At 40.3% G+C, this 19,021-nt stretch overlaps 1 protein-coding gene across 1 annotated transcript in view; it reads right to left on the bottom strand.

Annotated features, from left to right (window-relative positions):
- The window catches only part of FAR1 (fatty acyl-CoA reductase 1), a 63,917-nt gene extending 46,220 nt beyond the window's left edge, over nt 1-17,697 (bottom strand). Inside the window, exon 1 of the mRNA XM_030829003.1 lies at nt 17,556-17,697. The gene's annotated coding sequence lies outside the window, so the exon portion shown is untranslated. The remainder of the gene's footprint in view (nt 1-17,555) is intronic.
- Between the last annotated feature and the right edge of the window lie 1,324 nt (nt 17,698-19,021).

The raw sequence follows: 19,021 nt of genomic DNA, 5'->3' as shown, positions 1-19,021 counted from the left end.
GAATGAAGTTTTAAAGAAGACTCACCAGTGATGAGAAAAATACATAGTTAAGGGAAGAAATGGAAAGAAAAATTTATTTAGCACAAACTGTCTCTCTCTCATGCCTTCAGATACTATTTTCCAAAAGTCTCCTTAATAACTTTTCTTGCCTAAGGTCCCTCAGCACGTCTATACGGGTAGGGTGAAATTGGAACCAAATCTTCTAACTAAATCCCACTTTTAGAGAGGGCACATAAAGTTTCTACTTGTCCTTCAGCGAGGTCAAGGCATCATGTCATGAATGAGAATTGAGTGCACAGCACTAGAAGAGAAGTTCAGAGAAAGTGAAGGGGTTAAAATAGATGATCTGGAAGGTCCTACCCAGTTCTAAAGTTGTATGACTCACGACAGGAGGAAACAACAGCAGTCTCCACTACAAGGCCTCAGCTTTTACTAACTGCATACAATGGACAAAAATCTGCTCCACAGAAAATTTTAACATATGAAATTAGACAAACTCTTGCTAAGAATCCTTAAAAATTCCACATCATTGCATTAAAAGTTGATGGGCCAAACCAGCAACTCAGAATAGAAATTTTACTGTTAAAAAATTCAGGCTCTCTCTTCCTTTCTCCACCATCATTGTGTGTGCTCAACTTGGCTTCTCACCATGTCTTCTCACAAGAGTTTCCGGATTAAGCATTTCCTGGCCAAGAAACAAAAGCAAAAAATTGTGCTATTCCCAGTGGATTTAGATGAAAACTGGTAATAAAATCAGGTACAACTCCAAAAGGAGACACTGGAGAAGAACCAGACTGGGTCTATAAAGAATTGCACATGAGATGGCACACATACTTACGCTATGTCAAGGTCACGACCATGTTACCGTATCAAGCTGAAAATGTCACCACTATCTGGACAGTTGGACATATCTTATTGGGAATATATTTTTTCTCTCTGTATGTGCTATGAAGGTGCCAGTTGGCTGGGTTCAATAATAAATATGTGAGACCTTGCATTTCAAAAAACAAAAAAAATCAGGTAGTTAAAATCTAAAGGCAATTAGACTTTACCAGGATTTCCCTGAGGGCCATGTCCAGAGGCAGCCAAAACAAGAGGGAGAAAAAACAAGTGGTCTACTGTCAACCTTAGAACACTACTCAGAAGACCATCTTCTAGGTGGATTTAATTATTGACACTATCAATTTGAATAAAAAGACATCATTTTCAGGTAAGACGCACATATCAAAGATCAGTGACTTTATTTCCAACGCCACCCTACCTGACCCACAGAGAGATGTTACCTAGATAGAATCTTTTATTGATATATTAGAAATAAAAAAACCCCAAGGCAGTAGAGTTAATAAGGTAAGGTAGAAAACAAGAAGCTTTGGGGTCTTGCTTAAGAATAATAATACATTCAAACATGTTTCTACAAATACCTATACCAAGGTAATCCTATGGATCACTTCAGTTTGAAAATATACATTGTAACTTAAAAGCCTTAAACTTAAATGGTCGCCATGTTCACAAAGCAATAAAGTACACAGACTAGTGAGCTATTAGGAAACTAAATGTTTAGTGAAAACATTTTCAATACTGAATGAAGTGAGGCCCAGCTTATAAACTCTCCTTCCTAAATAAGGTAGGCCCTTTATAGAAACAAGCCTTTCCGATAACCCGGTGCCAAGACACAGTAGAAATCCCTGGGACTCCGAGTCTAGCAGGTTTAGGTTAGAATCTGAACTCACCTATTTATCGTGTTGTTGAGCTTGCTTACCTGTTTGGGTCTGCAGTTTCTTTATCTTTAAAATACAGATAAAACACCCAACCCACCCAACTCTACCTTACAGCATTTTTGTGAAGATAAACACAAAAGACTGGGCACACAATTACATTTCCTTATGCATCTTCCCTTTACTTCTATGGTAATGATTCTCAGTATGGTCCTTCAGCTGTCAGTCTGATCTGTAATATTTCATAAATAGTCTAAAAATTTTTAATGTGATGCTCAACCTGTATTTTCCTTCTTTTACTAATCTTTATTACTTAAATTCATTCCATTTCTTTATTAGATGGAAAATGTATTAAAAACATTAGATGGTTACTTATGTATGAAACAAATAATTAACAGGACTCTAACAGGATGGATTTCCTGGATGGAATGTAAAAAATTATTTTCCCTCTCGAGATAATGTTGATCTTGGAAATGGATGTACCTCCTTCTATCTCCTGCGAGATACACCTCATTCACAATGTTCACCATGTTCACAAAGCAATAAAGTACATAGAATATACAAATATAGTACGATACCCAATATAGTACTGCAGTCAAGTCTAGACTGGCTCTACTTGTATGCATCTTTCTGTATCATCATTTATTGTACAAACCCAGTAACTCACAACAAGTATATTTGTAAGGACTCTTAGTTCCATGTTTTAGCTGCTACATATTTATTTAGGGAAACTAAGTACTGCAATGGAAAGTCTCAAATTGAATATCTAACTATTAAATCCAGCTACCTAAAAATTTCTACCACCTATAGCTATACCTGGAAGTCTGGCCCATTTACGTGTTTTTTCTATTAAAATTGGCTCTTCTGTGCCTTCTGCAAGTAAACAAATTCAAAGTCAAAACCTACCAATGAAGCTAAGCACAGTTGTTCACGCCTGTGATCCCAGCACTTTGGGAGCCCAGGCAGGAGGACCACTTGAGGCCAGGAGTTCAAGACCAGCCTGGGCAACATCACTAGACCCCATCTCTATGAAAAATTGTTTAAAAAAAAAAAAAACTTACCAATGGAGAGACAGTTTTGAGCAAATGGACAAATAACAAAATATTAGTATTTAATCTATGTTTTTATTTTTTTACTCCCAATCAGGTGCAATTCCTGTGTTTAACACAGCTATATCTTTGTCATTAATTCTTTTTTTTTTTTTTTTGAGACGGAGTCTTGTTCTGTCGGCCAGGCTGGAGTGCAGTGGCGTGATCTCGGCTCACTGCAACCTCCGCCTCCCAGGTTCAAGCAATTCTCCTGCCTCAACCACCCAAGTAGCTGGGATTACAGGCACCCACCACCACATCCAGCTAATTTTTGTATTGTTAATAGAGACGGGGTTTCACCGTGTTGGCCAGGCTGGTCTCGAACTCCTGACCTCAAAAAATCCACCTGCCTCAGCCTCCCACCCAAAGTGCTGGGCTTACAGGCGTGAGCCACCACTCCCGGCTGTCATTATTTAATTAATTCTGCTTATCTCATTATCTTATCCCTTTCAGCTGGAAGACCACATGGTAGGAGTACTGAAAGAAATTCAAGCAGCAGATAGAAAGTTACGTTAAATAATCTTTTAATATTCATTAGATTGCCTGAGTTTAAAAGTAAAAGAAAAAATAACTTCAAATGTCCTTTAAAAGGGGGAACTGGCCGAGAGCAGTGGCTCATGCCTATAATCCCAGCACTGTGGGAGGCCAAGGTGGGCAGATTGCTTGAGCCCGTGAGTTTGAGACCAGCCTTGGCAACAAGGCAAAACCCCATCTTGAAAAAAAAAAATACAAAACTAATCCAGGCGTAGTGGTGCACACCTGTGATTCTAGCTACTTGGAAGGCTGAGGTGGAAGGATCACTTGAGCCCAGGAGGTTGAGACTACAGTTAGCCATAATTGCACCACTGCACTCCAGCCTAGGTGACAGAGTGAGACCCTGCCTCAAAAGTAAAAAACTAAAAAAGTAAAAAGGATAATAAACTAAGAAATAGTCTAAACCAGGAGCTGGCAAAGGTTTCTGTAAAGGGCCAATTAACAAGTATTTTCCACTTTGTGAACCATACAATCTCAGCAACAACTTCTCAGCTCTGCCACTGTACCAGAAAAGCAGCCATGGATAATAAATAAATGAATGGGTGTGGCTGTGTTCCAATAAAACTTTAAAAAAACAGGAAGACAGTTTGCAGGCCATAGTTTGCCAACCTCTGTTTTAAACAATGATTTCCAATATTCCACAAACATTCAGAAAAATGAAGTATAAATGAGAAAGACATCAATGGGAAAGCAGTACAGTCTAAATATTCGTTATCTATGATTTCACTACTACTATTGTTACTGCCACACTGTAAAATGGGCAATAAATGCTTGTTTGATACAATAATATCTTCGTAAACAAAACAACACATTAATGCCAGGCTTCAGAAATATAGATATGCCAGAGGCTGAACGCAAAAGGACGACATGACCTATGGCCTTTTTCAACATATATATTTTTTAAAATTTGTATTTCTAAAAGGAAAGCCCATTAAAGATATGCAGGGATGAGGCTTGGGCTGTATTATTTTGCAGAAAAGACTACAAGTGAAGAAGAACACATAACATAATCCTGTCACAAACTCAGAGAAACTCTTGCCCACTACTTTGTTCAAAAACTTCATACAATAATAATAAAAAAAAAAGCACAGAATTTAAAAGTACGGATGGGAAAGTAGTATTGGAGTATTCTGGCTACCTATCACTACGTAACAAAACCACTCTAAAACTTAGTGTTTTAAAACAACCACCATTTTATTTTCTTCCACAATTTTTATGAGTTAGGAATTTGTAAAGGGCTCAGCTAAGCAATTCTGGCTGAGAGGTTCTAGCTCCGGACTTTAGCCTCTTCGATTTTCCCCATGAGATAGTTTGGGCTTCCTTATAGCATGGGGACCTCAGAATAGTCAGATGCTTACAAAGCTGCTAATGGCTTAAAGACCAGTATTCTTGTGAGCTAGGCAAAAGCTCTCTTGCCTTTTCCGACCTAGCCTTGGAAGTCATACAGTGTAATTTTCTGCCACATTCTATTGGCTACAAATGATTTACAAGACTGCCCAAATTCAAGGGACTTAAATCCCACCTCAGAATGAGAGAACAGTTACAGTCTGTACAAGCTCACACACATCCGATGGAAAATATTGTTGCAACCATCCTTAGAAAATACAGTCTGTCACAAACAGCATCAAGTAAAGTAACTGCCTGTTACTCTTAAGACTGCCAACCACCAACCCATGTTGGACCTATTTCACAGGACTACGGTACAACGAAGAGTTGTTTCTTACTACCTATTTTTTTAGCCACTCAAAACCCATTTTAAAAATATGGACTCATGGACCTCACACTTTGAAATATTCTGTCTACCCAATAACCTCATCTACTGAACAAGAATTTCACATTCCCATGTTCAATTAACTTTCCCATGTTCAACTAACTATGAACTCCTGAACCTGGCTTTAGCTGAACTAAGGAGCAAAGTTCTGCAGCATTACCATCTGGAGTTGACACACCTCTAGTCAAAAGCAACACAACTTGTTTTACAGAAGTTAGACTATGAAGAAGCCTGGAGCTAAGTATATCCATTAAGATTTTCTGACAGATTCCCATCTGAAGCATTGAAAACCAATGATCCAGTGTTTTTTCTACTATATTTTGATAACTGCAATCATCACTTAACGTTTTGATTAAGACTGCTATGGTTTAGATATGGTTTGTTTGGTCCCACCAAGTCTCATGTTGAAATTTGATTCCCAATGTTGGAGGTGGGGCCTGGTGGGAGGTGTTTGGGTCATGCAGGCAGATTCCTCATTAATGGCTTGATGCCACTAAGCGTTCTCACTCCTAGTGAGAAATGACTCAGTTCTCAGCCACAAGAACTGGCTGTTGAAAAAAGCCTGGCAGCTCTTCCTTTCTCTCTTGCTTCCTCTCTCACTGTGTGATGCGTGCTCCCCTTCACCTTACACCAGGAGTGGAAGCCTCCTGAAGCCCTCACCAGAAGCAGATTCTGATGCCGTGCTTCTTGTACAGCCTGCAAAACTGTGAGCCAAATAAACCTCTTTATAAATTACCCAGCTTCAGGTATTCCTTTATATCAATACAAATGGACTAAGACAGACTCAACATGAAAGAAAACATCCTCTGAGCCAGGCACAGTGGCACACAACTGTGTGCCCAGCTACTTGGGAGGCTGAGGCAGAAGAATTGCATGAGGCGAAGAGTTTGAGTCCAGCCCATGCAACAGGGTGAGAACCTATCTCAAAAAAGAAAACCTCACCTGAAAGAAATCTATAAGCAACAAAAAAAGAGCCAAAATGCAAACCCAAAGTGAACAAACTATTTAGTGTAGTCAAGCTCATAATAATAGTGGGTTCCTTTTTCCTTTTTCAAAAATTAAGGCTTATTGAGCATTTTCCACAAATAAAGATCAGCTGTAGCATCCTGGTTAACATTTCTTTTTTCAATAAAAGATGCTAGTGTCCAACCCTGTGGTAAGTACCCATTGAAGTAGATATAATGGCCACTCTGTTGGCCTACACAAGCACTGATTTACCAATATTTAACTGTCTATATCCTATTTTCCCCAATACTTCCCCCCTAAGGCACTTCTCAGTAGTAAGGAATCTAAAGACGTTCATTAGTTCTTAGGCCACTATACAACTGTTTCATATAATGATGCTGTTCCATAAGCATGGCACTTTGACAAGAGTTAAAATGCTTCTAGGATCTTACTATCCTGGGAAATGTTACACATTGAGAAAAATAAGATTCAGAATTCCTCTGAGTGATGTAAAAATCAAACATAAAGACACCTTTAAAAAGTCAAATTCTACTCTATCAGAGAGGAAATGTACGTTTTGTAGCACTAAAATTATCTGCAATCAGAAAACAAATTTTTCAATAATATACATTTTCCTCTGTTTCTGTTTCTGTCCTTAAGGCCAGAGCCAGTAGGGTAACTTCTCTACTACAAAGCCTACAGAAGGTGGGCTGTGTTCTTGTTAACACACAGCTTGAGAACACTGAATAATAAACAGGAAGAAGCACCCAAAATAACAAAAAAGTAAATAGTTCTAAAGTTAAGTTAGTGAAATTGGAGGGGGAAAAAAACAGTCTGCTGCTTGCAAAAACATGTATTCAATTTCCTTCTAGGGGAAGAAAACAGTTTTTTTAAACAAAGTAATTCCCGTAAGTCATACATGACCCTTTTTTTAGGTAAACTATTGTGCTTGATCACTTTTTACCTTAATAATAATGTTTTCATATTAAGACATGAAATTTTTATCCTAATACTTTCAGACTCAGAGAAGTGAAACACAGTATTCCAAGGTACAAAGATATACTAATATTTTAAGTGTACTACCAAAGACAGAGCTTTTCAAACTTTTATAACAGAATTGCAATATCTTTTTTGCTAAAAAAATTTATAAAATTTGACTTCACAATATACCTAAAGATCTTATATAAAATATTTCAAATTGCTGAGTAAAACTGATGCTATAGAAAAAGGTACCATATTTACCCTGAACACTACATATACACTACATACAGCTTCACCCAAAATTAACAAAGGTAAATTATGTATGCTTCATATATATGCTGTATTTTCTTTCTATTTTTCTTGTGTCACTTTCTTATTCCTGCCTTCTGAATCTGTTCTCAAGGCTGAACCTAAAAACAGTCCTCCAAGGCAGCATTTGTGGTAAATGGCGCTAGGAAACTATATGCTTTATCCCAAGCAGATTAAAGATGTATATTAGCATATCAAAGATTACAAATGTCCTGAGGTAAAAAAAAACAAACAAACAAAAAAACCCACTAAATTCTATCTAAGCCCTGCTCTTCATAAATTTCCCAACACAGCTAGGGAAACAATGCTCATGAGAAGCTCAAGGATTACTAAACCAGCCTTCAAAAGTAATGATTTTCCAAGAAAGGGCCAAGCCTCCTGATGACTACAAATGATTTAGAAAGCATGACCTTCGTGGCCATGCCTGTAACCCCAGCACTTTGGGAGGCCGAGGCGGGTGGATCACAAGGTCAGGAGATCGAGACCATCCTGGCTAACATGGTGAAACCCCGTCTCTACTAAAAATACAAAAAATTAGCTGGGCATGGTGGTGGGTGCCTGTAGTCCCAGCTACTCAGGAGGCTGAGGCAGGAGAATGGCGTGAACCCGGGAGGCGGAGCTTGCAGTGAGCGGAGATAGCACCACTGCACTCCAGCCTGGGCGACACAGCGAGACTCAGTCTCAAAAAAAAAAAAAAAAAGAAAACATGACCTTCCTTTAATCCATAAAGCTACTTATGAATAAACTATTAAGCTACTTATCAAGAGTTGCAAAAATGAAGACTTTACTAGAATGTACCAAAAACTTCAATTTGTATTCTACTAGTATATCCAGTTGCTGCAACTGGTAATGCTGCAAGCTCCCACCACATATGCATACTCAAAATGTAGAAGTCGGTAACTTTCAAGAGGGGCACTTGCCATCAGTGAAACTGTGTTGTCTTTAATTGGTCTGCGTTTTCAATTGTCATTATTCTTGCCTTTTAATTAAATTACCATTAGGTTTGGCTCATCATTATCAATTTAGTTTTTGGTTATTTTATTATAACTGTAGAGAATATACTGATACAATTCCATCACTAGGATTTGAGGCCTGCAGTTTTCTAATTAGTCTGGACTTTATGACAAGTATATTTTTTGTGATTCAATTAGGAACCATCCATATAGCTCTTCCCCAAAAATGCTTATACCTTGACAATTGTTATTATTCCATTAGAAAGTAGAAATTATTGAGCTAAAGAATGACTCAGCTAAAAGGCCAGGACTAAAAAAGCTTGACAGGCACTGTTCTAAGGGTCCTCACTCTGGCTATGTCGCTAATGTACGGGGCAAGTCTTAGCCCCAGCCAACTTTTCCACATGAACCAAATGTGGCAAAAGAACTCAGAATCAGGATCAGTCATGTAAGTAGTAACTTCTTTGAACCTGGATGTCAATGATCCTTCCAGTGTCTAGTTTTGAGTAGGGAAAAAACAGCTTTTAGGAATGTATTTAAATGACTAAATCCCATAACAAACTCTCTTCTCAAAAATCTTTTCCTAGTTTATTTTTAAAACTTTGCCAAGTTCATAGACACAGCTTGCAACTAAATGCTGTTAGGCAAAGATCACTCCAGAAAGGTATAAAAAAGCATGAGGAATATGTTTTAAGAATTGTGGATTCTTAATATCTGTTTCCAGCTGTGGAATGGAATTAAGCTCCTAAAACACGCCTATCCTAATAAATCTTGTAACTATGGGTTATTATGTTAAAGATGGAAGGAGTATATGATGGCAAAGTAAAAACATTATGGTATAACATTTCAGGGAATTCTTAGCCAATTTACCAATAATTTAGTTACCATGCTAAAAATCCTAGTGTTAATATACTTCCTTCTCCAAATACTGAGATCCAGAATGAAATGACAAACAAAATAAATAAGCACAATAGACTTACCAAAAATCAGGTAATGAGAAACAACGCTGTTGGGATTGCCATAACCAACAGACCTTAGGCAAGTCAACCTCTCTGATCACTCTTTAAATTCACTGAAGGAGAGGCCAGATCACTGATTGTTAAAATCTCTTCTGGCTTTCACAGTCTGTATTTTTATTACTATGTATTGGAATAAGTTGTTTCCTACTAGTAGATTAGGTACTTGAAAAATTATTAACTCCAACAGGTCACAAGGGTATCACTTTAAAGCAATTCACCTAATATTCACTGAACTTCAAACAGTCTGTGCACAGCTCTGCAGGGTCAAATGTCCCATTACCAGCTAATTCACCTGTTCCTATCTTCTGAGAATTCTGCTTATGCTAATAATCATTATGATAATTACATTTTAATTACAATCCACAACTTTTTAAAACCACCTATTTCTAAGAAACTCATTTAGGGCCATTCCTCAAACTAAGTGAACGATGAGCACTTGTATCTCAGGGCTCCACTGAGAATCAATCCTTTGTCAGCCAAAAACAGTTTCTAAGCTCCTGCATTACTTCCGGTTGTTTCAACACAGATGTGAACCTCAAAATAGTTTACAGATCCTTTCCTCCACAGATCTTAACTGCCTAAGGACACAGTAAGTCAAGGCTTTTACTTCTGGGGTAAAAAAGGCATTTATGCATTTATTCATTCGTATGTCATATATTCTACTTCCTGTTAATCCAGGATGGACAGGAGCCATAAATAAAGTACCACGCGCTTATTCCAAAATCTTTAGTGAAATAATTCCTATTTATTAAATTGGCTACAGCTTGTTTTTCCCCAAGAATTCAATTAAGAATTAGTCTAATTTTTTAATTAGGCATTTGCAATAATAAGCTTTATCATTTTATCACTCTTAATAATTAAAAACACTTGTTTGTAAAAGGCAAGCAGAACACACAGAAAGATAATTGAGTTGAATTTTAGCAGTATGCTTTCTGCCTACACATTAAAGAATAAATTATTAAGCCAGAATCCACAGGCCCCCCAAGGATATTTGAATGTACATTTTTCTGATGAGATAGCACAATACTTTGAGGAGATGCTCAGAGAAGTTCATGACCTTTGACAAGCAATTTCTGCATTAGGGAATATACTTTAAGATTTTATTCTCAGAATACTTCAAAATAAGCTATAATGATAACAATTCCCTAAATTCAAGGATTTCTCATGAATTATCATGCCAACATTTCTGGAAAAAATTTCATGTAAGACAAGAATGATCTAAACTAGACATTTCAAACTAATCTTAAAATTGTCAAATAGTTAACATTTAAGTTAAACACACACACACACAACTGCACACCAAAGCTGATGGCACAAACCCACAAACATTCTAACAAGAATGGATCCATTAATACATGTGGTATTAAGATATTTAGAAGGCTTTTTAACAGAATGTGCCAAAAAATTAACCACGAACAGTGATATATTCACAAAGTAGTGTGTCCTAATTTCTACTACAGCAATTGGCTTTGTTCAAGTTCTGATATAACATCTACACTAAGCCAATTACATGTTGTAGTAGTCTAAAAGATAAAGATAGAGAGATACAGATTTAGACATAACTTATTCTATGAAGCCAAAATTAGATTTTCTAACTGCATGCTTTATCCATGTGATTTACCCTCACCTTATCCCTGAATGTTCTCTCTATTGCCACTTGTTTAAGTTCTACTTTCATTCTAAAATAATGTCAGTTCCCACTTAAGAGTCTCTACCACCAATTTTGGCACATGATCCAGTGTTGCTACATTCTGTTTCACATATGTACATAGTTTCTTCAATTATATTATCCCTGCCCAAAGAAGCTTACTATATCTAATTTCTCGTGCCCAGAACAGTATAATGCTCAAGTCTCAAAATATATTTATATGAACAAATTTGCACCTCACTTGGATTAACATGTCTATTATTATACTTATCACACTGCATGGTAACAACTGGTAAACAAAAAAAAAAAAGTCTAGGGATTTGCTTCAAAATAAAGAAGGAAGTGGATGGAGGTATGGATGAAGCAAGACTGACCACAAGTTGGTAACTCTTAAAGTTGGTGATGTGTGTATTATTGCTGTCAGTTTTCCATAATACAAAGTTTGGAAGTTTGCCTCTCCTACTAGTAAGAGGGCTTCTTAAAGACAAGTTCAAGAGTTTTCTTCTTTGTACATCTATCCAATACAGAGCAGACGAATTGAACTTTACTAAACACGTTTCATTCTTTAGGTAGAACTACTTTTCAATGAAACTTCAACATCTTTTTGATGGTACTTTATTTAAAATATTTTTCATTAAGTCAAGTAAAACATATATTCACTCATTCATTATTTTCTGGGTCCCTACTTCCTAAGATATGCTGTCCTGGTAAATGTAGGATACCAAAAATAATTTATCCTCTCTAATAAATTATGAAGGGAAAGAAGGAAGATGAAAAGAAAATATTGTAAAATGCAGTAATACAGTTTTTAAGAAAGGCATCTAGGGCATCTATGTTTTTAATTAGAAAGAAGGCATACAACCTATTCAAGGAAGACGGGCTTAAAATTTCTCCTCCCCCTCCATTTTACAGATGAGGAAACTAAAGCCCATAGAGGGGAAGTGACTTGCCTAGCAAGTTACACATCAAGTAGCTAACAAAACCAAAATTAAAGCTCAGATCTGCTGATTCACCGTTCAATTTGAATTTTCTTTCTTTCTTTCTCTCTCTCTCTTCTTTTTTTTTTTTTTGAGATGGAGTGTCACTCTGTTGTCCCAGCTGGAGTGCAGTGGCACTATCTTGGCTCACTGCAACCTCTGCCTCCCAGGTTCAAGCAATTCTTCTGCCTCAGCCTCCCGAGTAGCTGGGACTACAGGAAGGCGCCACCACGCCCGGCTAATTTTTGTATTTTTACTAGATGGGGTTTTCACCATATTGGCCAGGCTGGTTTCGAACTCCTGACCTCATGATCCGCCCACCTCGGCCTCCCAAAGTGCTGGGAATACAGGCGTGAGCCAACGCACCCGGCCCAATTTGAATTTTCTACATCATAATGCTTTTCTCTATACTGTAATGTTAACTAATGAAAGAGAATGAGTTATTTTATTGGTAGTATATATTTCAATTATTTATTAAATCATATTTTAAAAAATAATAGGATAAGATGGGGAAGCCTGGGAAGAAAAAGTGCACAACAAATTGGTAAGATACTTATGTCTGAAAACTATAGGCATATGCCACGCTTCATCAATTTTGAGATACATTTAAGATATAGTAACCATTTCACAAACATTTTGAAGTAAATATAGACAATATACATCTTCAAAAAATTCTAAAATATGAAAACATACATCTCTAAAGCAAGAAAATATAAGGTATCCTATAAGACACTAAAAAATCACTATCATTTATTTAGAGGCAATGTCACAGAGCACAAACACTCAGAGCAAGAGTCTCATCTTTTAAGGTAACAAATAGTTACTAAATACCTAAGGCTTGTGGCATTTTTTTTCAATTGAAGGTATAAATCAGTCCTCCTTGCTATTAGTTTCACAAGCATGAGTTTTGGAGTTAGACAAAGAAAGGTCTGAATCCCAGCTCTGTCACTTAGCTCTCCAACCTTGGAAAGTTACTAACTTCTCTGAGTCTCACTCTCCTCATCTGTAATATGGTATTCACATTTTAGAGAATTATATGAGAATCAAATGTGGTAATTTATTGAAGGATTATGATACAGTGCCTAGATGAAATAGGAATCACATTAATATCGTTTCCCCTCAGAATCCGTATGGGCTAAGTGAAATTAAACTAAAAGCTAGACGAATTCACGCAACTCTTTCCTCTCTGTTTAGGAGATTGTAATAAGTCTGTACTGATCCTAGGGCAAATCCTACTAGTTTGGGAATCATTCTTTGAATAAGAAAAGCTTATTTTCTTGACGTCTGTCTCCAATCTTCAAATTGAGAACCGAAAACAATGGTGAATTTATAAGTGTTTAAGTTGATCAGCTATACCTAAATCCAGCACTTTCATTTTGTCTTACTGAACTGAAACTCCAAGCCTGTTACGAACCCATTGAGAGGAACTATAGAACCAATGTGTAGGAAGAAGAAGGATATAAAGCCAAAAGAAGCAGTTAAAATGACACAATTCTATCAGTGGTTTGTTGGGTTTTTTTAAACCTTAAATTCATGTATTAAACTCTAAGGAAACAAATGTTCAGGAAAACAAAGACTGTATCTCCACCATTCAGGGTGTGTTAGTAACTGGATCCTTCAGGTTAAGCAAATACCACCTTTCAGTACATACAGTTTCAGTTTCCATCAGTGACAATCCAGTCATTTCCAAGACGGGAACACACCTACCAAGGTGGCTCTTACGGAGTAAGGACTGAAATAAGACTATCTTCTCTCCTACCCCAAGTTCAGACTAGCCTACCCACATTTTCCTGAGTATTAGCTCATTTCAGTTGAATGCTTGTCCCCACTAATTATAAAAATAAAGCTCACTTTTTTTTTTGAGACAGGGTCTCACTTTGTCACTTAGGCTGGAGTACAGTGGCGTGATAAAGGTTCACTGCAGCCTCAACCTCCCGGGCTCCCACCTCAGCCCCCCAAGTAGCTGGGATTACAGGTGCGCACACCACCTTGCCCAACTAATTTTTTTTTGGGGGGGGGGTAGAAAAGGGGTTTTGCCATGTTGCCCAGGCTGCTCTTGACCTCTTGAGCTCAGGTGGCCTGCCTGCTCATTTTTTTAAATTTGAAAAAACACTAAAAAGTGCAAGCATTTTAAAGCATCCATGATCTTTCCAGCCAAAGATTAAAACATTACAAGGAGCCGTACCATCATCTTTCCTATGAATCTGACTATAACTGTGAAAATATTTAAATTTGCATAGAGTACCTGCCACTAAACACAATTAACTACCAGCCCAAACATTAATATCTTCATTCCAGCTTTCTTGTGACTAAATTCACATTACTTTTTTACTTACTTAACTCAATGGTTTCTTCTCAATCGTTCTGAGTCTCTCAGCTATATATTTTGTTGCTAATCACCATCTCTTTAAAACTCTATCCCAGGTTTCTCTAAATAGTGTATTCCTCACTAGCTACAAAAATCTCTCCAACTAATCTTTTTCTTTCTTCACTGGCTCTTCTTACATAAACTGACAATCTCTAGAAAATAGATGAGGTCTGACCTGAATTTTCTTGTCAATGTTGAACACCCAGCACTTAGTACAGTGCCTGGCATCAAGCAGATGCTCAATTAACATTTACTGACTGATTCTGCCAATCCTGACCCGTCCACTCCTAGCTGTGTGCCATTGGGCAAGTTATATCTCTGAGTCTTACCTCCCTCAACTATAAAATACAGATAATCAGAAGATGAGATAATATTTGGAAGGTTCAAAACAGTATCTGCCACAAAGTAGCACCCAATAAATTTTGCTATTATTATCAATATACTCTAGCACAGGACTCAAAAATGTTTCCGATTTATGATATATGGTTGACTGTTAAATCTACCTCTTAATAACCTTACTTTCACTTCATTCTCCTATAACTATCAAATAATATTTTTATGCTCTTTCCTTTATTACCTATCTCCAATCCATTATCAACTGTTAATTTTCTCTCCCAACATAAAAAATTATTTATCAGCTAAGCTGCAACATAGACTTGGTTGATTTCCAAACCCCTAAATCTTCATTCGAATCTTCAATTATCCTTAAAAACCATTTTTAATTTGTCACTCTTGTCCACAGTTGCTTACACCAAGCACAAACCACTGGAATGTCATCCTCATGTCTTGTAATAACCCACATCCCAACTTCTAGTTCACATGATGGCTCAAAACTCACCTCTTTCAGGAAACCTTTCCCGATTCACTCTACACCACTCAGATTACTTCTCTACTGTAAGTCGCGTCAGCACTTAGGTATTGTTATACTAAGGGCAAATGTGATCACAGTAAATAGTATCACTAAGAAATCGCTTTCACAAAATTGTTTCTAGATCATACATAATGGTCCATTAGTTAAAATGCTTTGCTGATCTGGTTAACAAGCAAACATGTTACACAGCAAATGCTCTCTTTGGCTTCTGTCCTTGACTCAACTCTTCACAAACCTTTTGTCCTACCCTCAGAAACTCTATCTCCCATTTAAATACACTGGAAATATGGTAGTGGGCCACCTTCTTTTCTACTACCTCTTCTCTGACCTCAGTCTCTGCCTCTAGCCTCTATCCACACCCCATACATAAAAATTCCAAAAGCTTCAAACAGAATAGCAGTGATGCATACATACCATGTCTTTCCTGAGTGGAAAAAAAAAAAACAAAAAACCGAATCTACTTAGCTACAAAATTCTTCACAAGGGTGATAAATTTCCCAACAAGCCTAATACATAAACTCCAGAAAATTTATGTGGAATTTTTATGGATAAACTTATGGAATAATTTTGGCCAGCACGGTGGCTAACGTCTGTAAACCCAGCACTTTGGGAGGCCGAGGCGGACGGATCACTTGAAGTCAGGGGTTCGAGACCAGCCTGGCCAATGTGGTGAAACCCCGCCTCTACTAAAAATATAAAAATTAGCCAGTGCGGTGGCATGTGTCTGTAGTGTCAACTACCTGAGAGGCTGAGGCAAGAGCTGATCACTTGAACCCAGCAGGTGGAGGTTGCAGTGAGCCAAGATAGCGTCACTGCACTCCAGCCAGGGCAATAAAGCGAGACTCTGTCTCACACACACACACAAATTTATAAAATAAAAAAAAATAAAAAACAAAAATTATAAAACAATTTTATGGAAAATGTACGGAATAACAGGGCCTGGGTGGGGTGGCTCACCCCTGTAATCTCAAGCCTTTGAGAGGCCACGGTGGGAAGATCTCTTGGGCCGGAGTTTGAGGCTGGAACGAGCTATGATCTCGCCACTGCACGCCAGCCTGGGCGACAGCAAACCCTGTCTCTGTTTACTTTTTTAATTAATTTGAAAAAAAGACATCAGGATTGTATTTATACGTTAATTCTCACGTGTTACTGTAAGAGATCTTGCATCATTTTTATGCTATATTACACATGCCCAACATGACAGTTGAGAAACTCCCCTGGAGGGCAGATTTTCTGAGAGTATCTTCTGATGTTGTCTTTAAACCAACACTTTTTTAATATGAAGAATTAAGGGATTCCTGACTGCCATCCAGTCAAAAGCAAACAATATGTATGCCATTACTTCGGAGGGAGTGAGTTTTTGTGCTGCTGAGGCAAAACGAGATGAACTGTCACAGGGATGGCAGGAGGGGTGGAGTGTAGGAGGAGGATCAGCCCCAGTAGTGAGAATTAAAAACACTTGAGTATTTGGCCCTCCACTAGCAGTAAATTAACCTTCAAACCTGACCAAGACACTACCTGAGACCCTCCACTCTCTGACACTGCAGAATCAGACAACTGTTCTTGCTCAACTACTCATAAAAGACTCACAACCTTCATCTACCACACATAAATCTACCGCGTTTGCTGCCTGTATACTTTGTCCTAACAAACCAACTAATGCCTTCTAGTCCAACAGCCTCCCGTCCACACCTCACATAAAACCTTCTCTCAGCCACCTTTCGGTTTCAGTAGGTGCCTCTTACTTCAGATCCACGTGTCCCAGTTCTCCAGAGACCTTCACCTTCAAACCCCAAGCCCTTCCTCCCTTCACTCCCAGGTGATCTCCCCACAAGCCCTATCAATCCTTACTTCTAAGAGGCTAACCACACTCCCCGGCCCGCGCCTTCTCCCTGAGCACCCTTTTCTGAGCATCACCTATTTCCCACCAGTTTCTTCCTCCCCAGACCCGGAATCCTGCAGTCACTAGGCCTCACTTTGCCGCTACCCTCCCGCGAGCACGCGGAGCCCGCTGCTCCGTTAACCACCCCGCCCCACCTTCGCCACCTCTACGCGGCCTCCCACCCCAGGCGGCCCCCCCGGCTCCGCGGCTGCAAACCAGGCCCCACCGTACGTCCCCCTCGCCGTCCCGGCCCTGTGAAGGGCGGCGGCGGGGCCAAGAGGCGCAGAGACCACCCCGGGTGAGGCGGGCGCCCTCACTTCTGGGCGTACCCGGGCGGAGGCGGAGGCGGGGGCGGGGGCGGGGGCGGGACGCCAGGTCGGCGCCCCCGCCTCGGCCCGGCCTGCAGCCCGGGCTCCCGCAGCCGCTGCCCGAGCCAGGCGAGGAGGAGCCCGCAGCCCAGCCCGGCCGCTCCCGCTGGCGCACCCGCTTCTCACCTAGACGCAGAGGCTCAGGCTTCGCTCTCCCACTGGCCGTCCAGCAATAGCTGCGCCGCCGCCGCCGTCGCGCTCTCTTCACTCGCTTTTCCACCGCCCCCGACCGGCTGCTGAAGAGCGGACGGGCAGTGGCACGCCCATTGGCTGAGGCCCGCACTCGCGTCAGCCGGCCGCGACCGCACCTCGCGATGTGACTGGCTGGCGCGGCGCCTCTTTTCGACATCCGCTTCTGATTGGCTCTTGCGCACACCCTTACCCGGAGGACCACTCATCCTCCTCCCTGCTTTAGCCTCCCACCCCCAACCCGGTTTCCCTGCGGGCGGGAGTGGGGCGGGAGCGGACGCCAGCGGAACGCGAACGGCCAATGGGGGCGCGGAGAGAGGGCCGGGAGGTGGGCCCTGCGGCCAGGAGGCTCGCAGGGGAATACTCAGCCAATGGGCCCGCGCCCCACATCCCGAGTCCTGGAGCGCCCCCGCCGGCTGCTGGCGTCCTGTCGGGTCGCGCCCAGGGCCACGCCCGGCTGTCCGTCGCGCGGGAGGGGCGCCAACTCCCAAGGTTGGGAGCACGCGGTTGAGGCCCGCGCGGGAGACAGCGGGGCTGCCATTGTGGCGTGCTTAGCGCTGTTATGGTGGGGCCCGGGGGCCCTCCGGCCATTGCTGGGCGTGAGGGATCCGTTCGGAGAACTACCAGCTTGGCGGGTGTGGCCCGGGTCGGTGAGAGCGGAGAGCTCTATGGACCCTTGGATCCTCCACGGGTTTCGCCCAGCCCCAAGGGACTGTGGGCCCATTCATTCCACCTTCCACTTCCTCCAAACTAATTCCCTACGAAACTTACTGATAGTGACAGGAGTTAGAATAACGTTTACTTCTGAGGGGTGGGGCATGAGGGAACCTATGGAAAGCTGGAAATATTCCGGGTTGTGCACACATGGAAAAATTCATCCAGCCGGACACTTAATAGTATTACCGTACTCATACGGCTCATTTTTAAAAAATAATAAAAGGATCATGAGAATTCTGTAATAATATTACCACAACCTTTGGGCTCCGTGGGACTCCATTGTATAAACAGTCCGCATTAGGATTTAGCTGTCATTCAAAACATGCAGGCCATAGGAAGAAAAAAAAGGATTTGTGAGAAGCAAAAATGAGTGAACGCTCTTGGCACGGTGAATAGCATGCACAGGTTGGTATTTAGGGATGGGCCAGGATGGCTCAGAGTGATTTTTCTGTGGGGATTTAGAGCTTGTTTCAGTGCCTGGCCCTGTTAGTAGCTAAAAACAGTCATAGTGCTGCATCCAGTTGGACACTACAAAAGCTCACTGAACTGCCTACTTTGTGGCAGATGTTAAGTTCTGGCTCAGGAAACCAATTTGAATGCCATGGCTTCTGCCTCGATGAGCTCACAGTCTTGCAGCAAGTACTGTCATTTCTGGAGGAGGGCACAGAACACAAAGCTAACACACT

This window comes from Nomascus leucogenys, chromosome 15 (genome assembly GCF_006542625.1).
Source record: "Nomascus leucogenys isolate Asia chromosome 15, Asia_NLE_v1, whole genome shotgun sequence".
In the NCBI taxonomy this organism is placed as follows: domain Eukaryota; kingdom Metazoa; phylum Chordata; class Mammalia; order Primates; family Hylobatidae; genus Nomascus; species Nomascus leucogenys.
The sequence above is the reverse complement of the archived record's forward strand: the minus strand, read 5'-3'. Positions and strand labels throughout refer to the sequence as shown.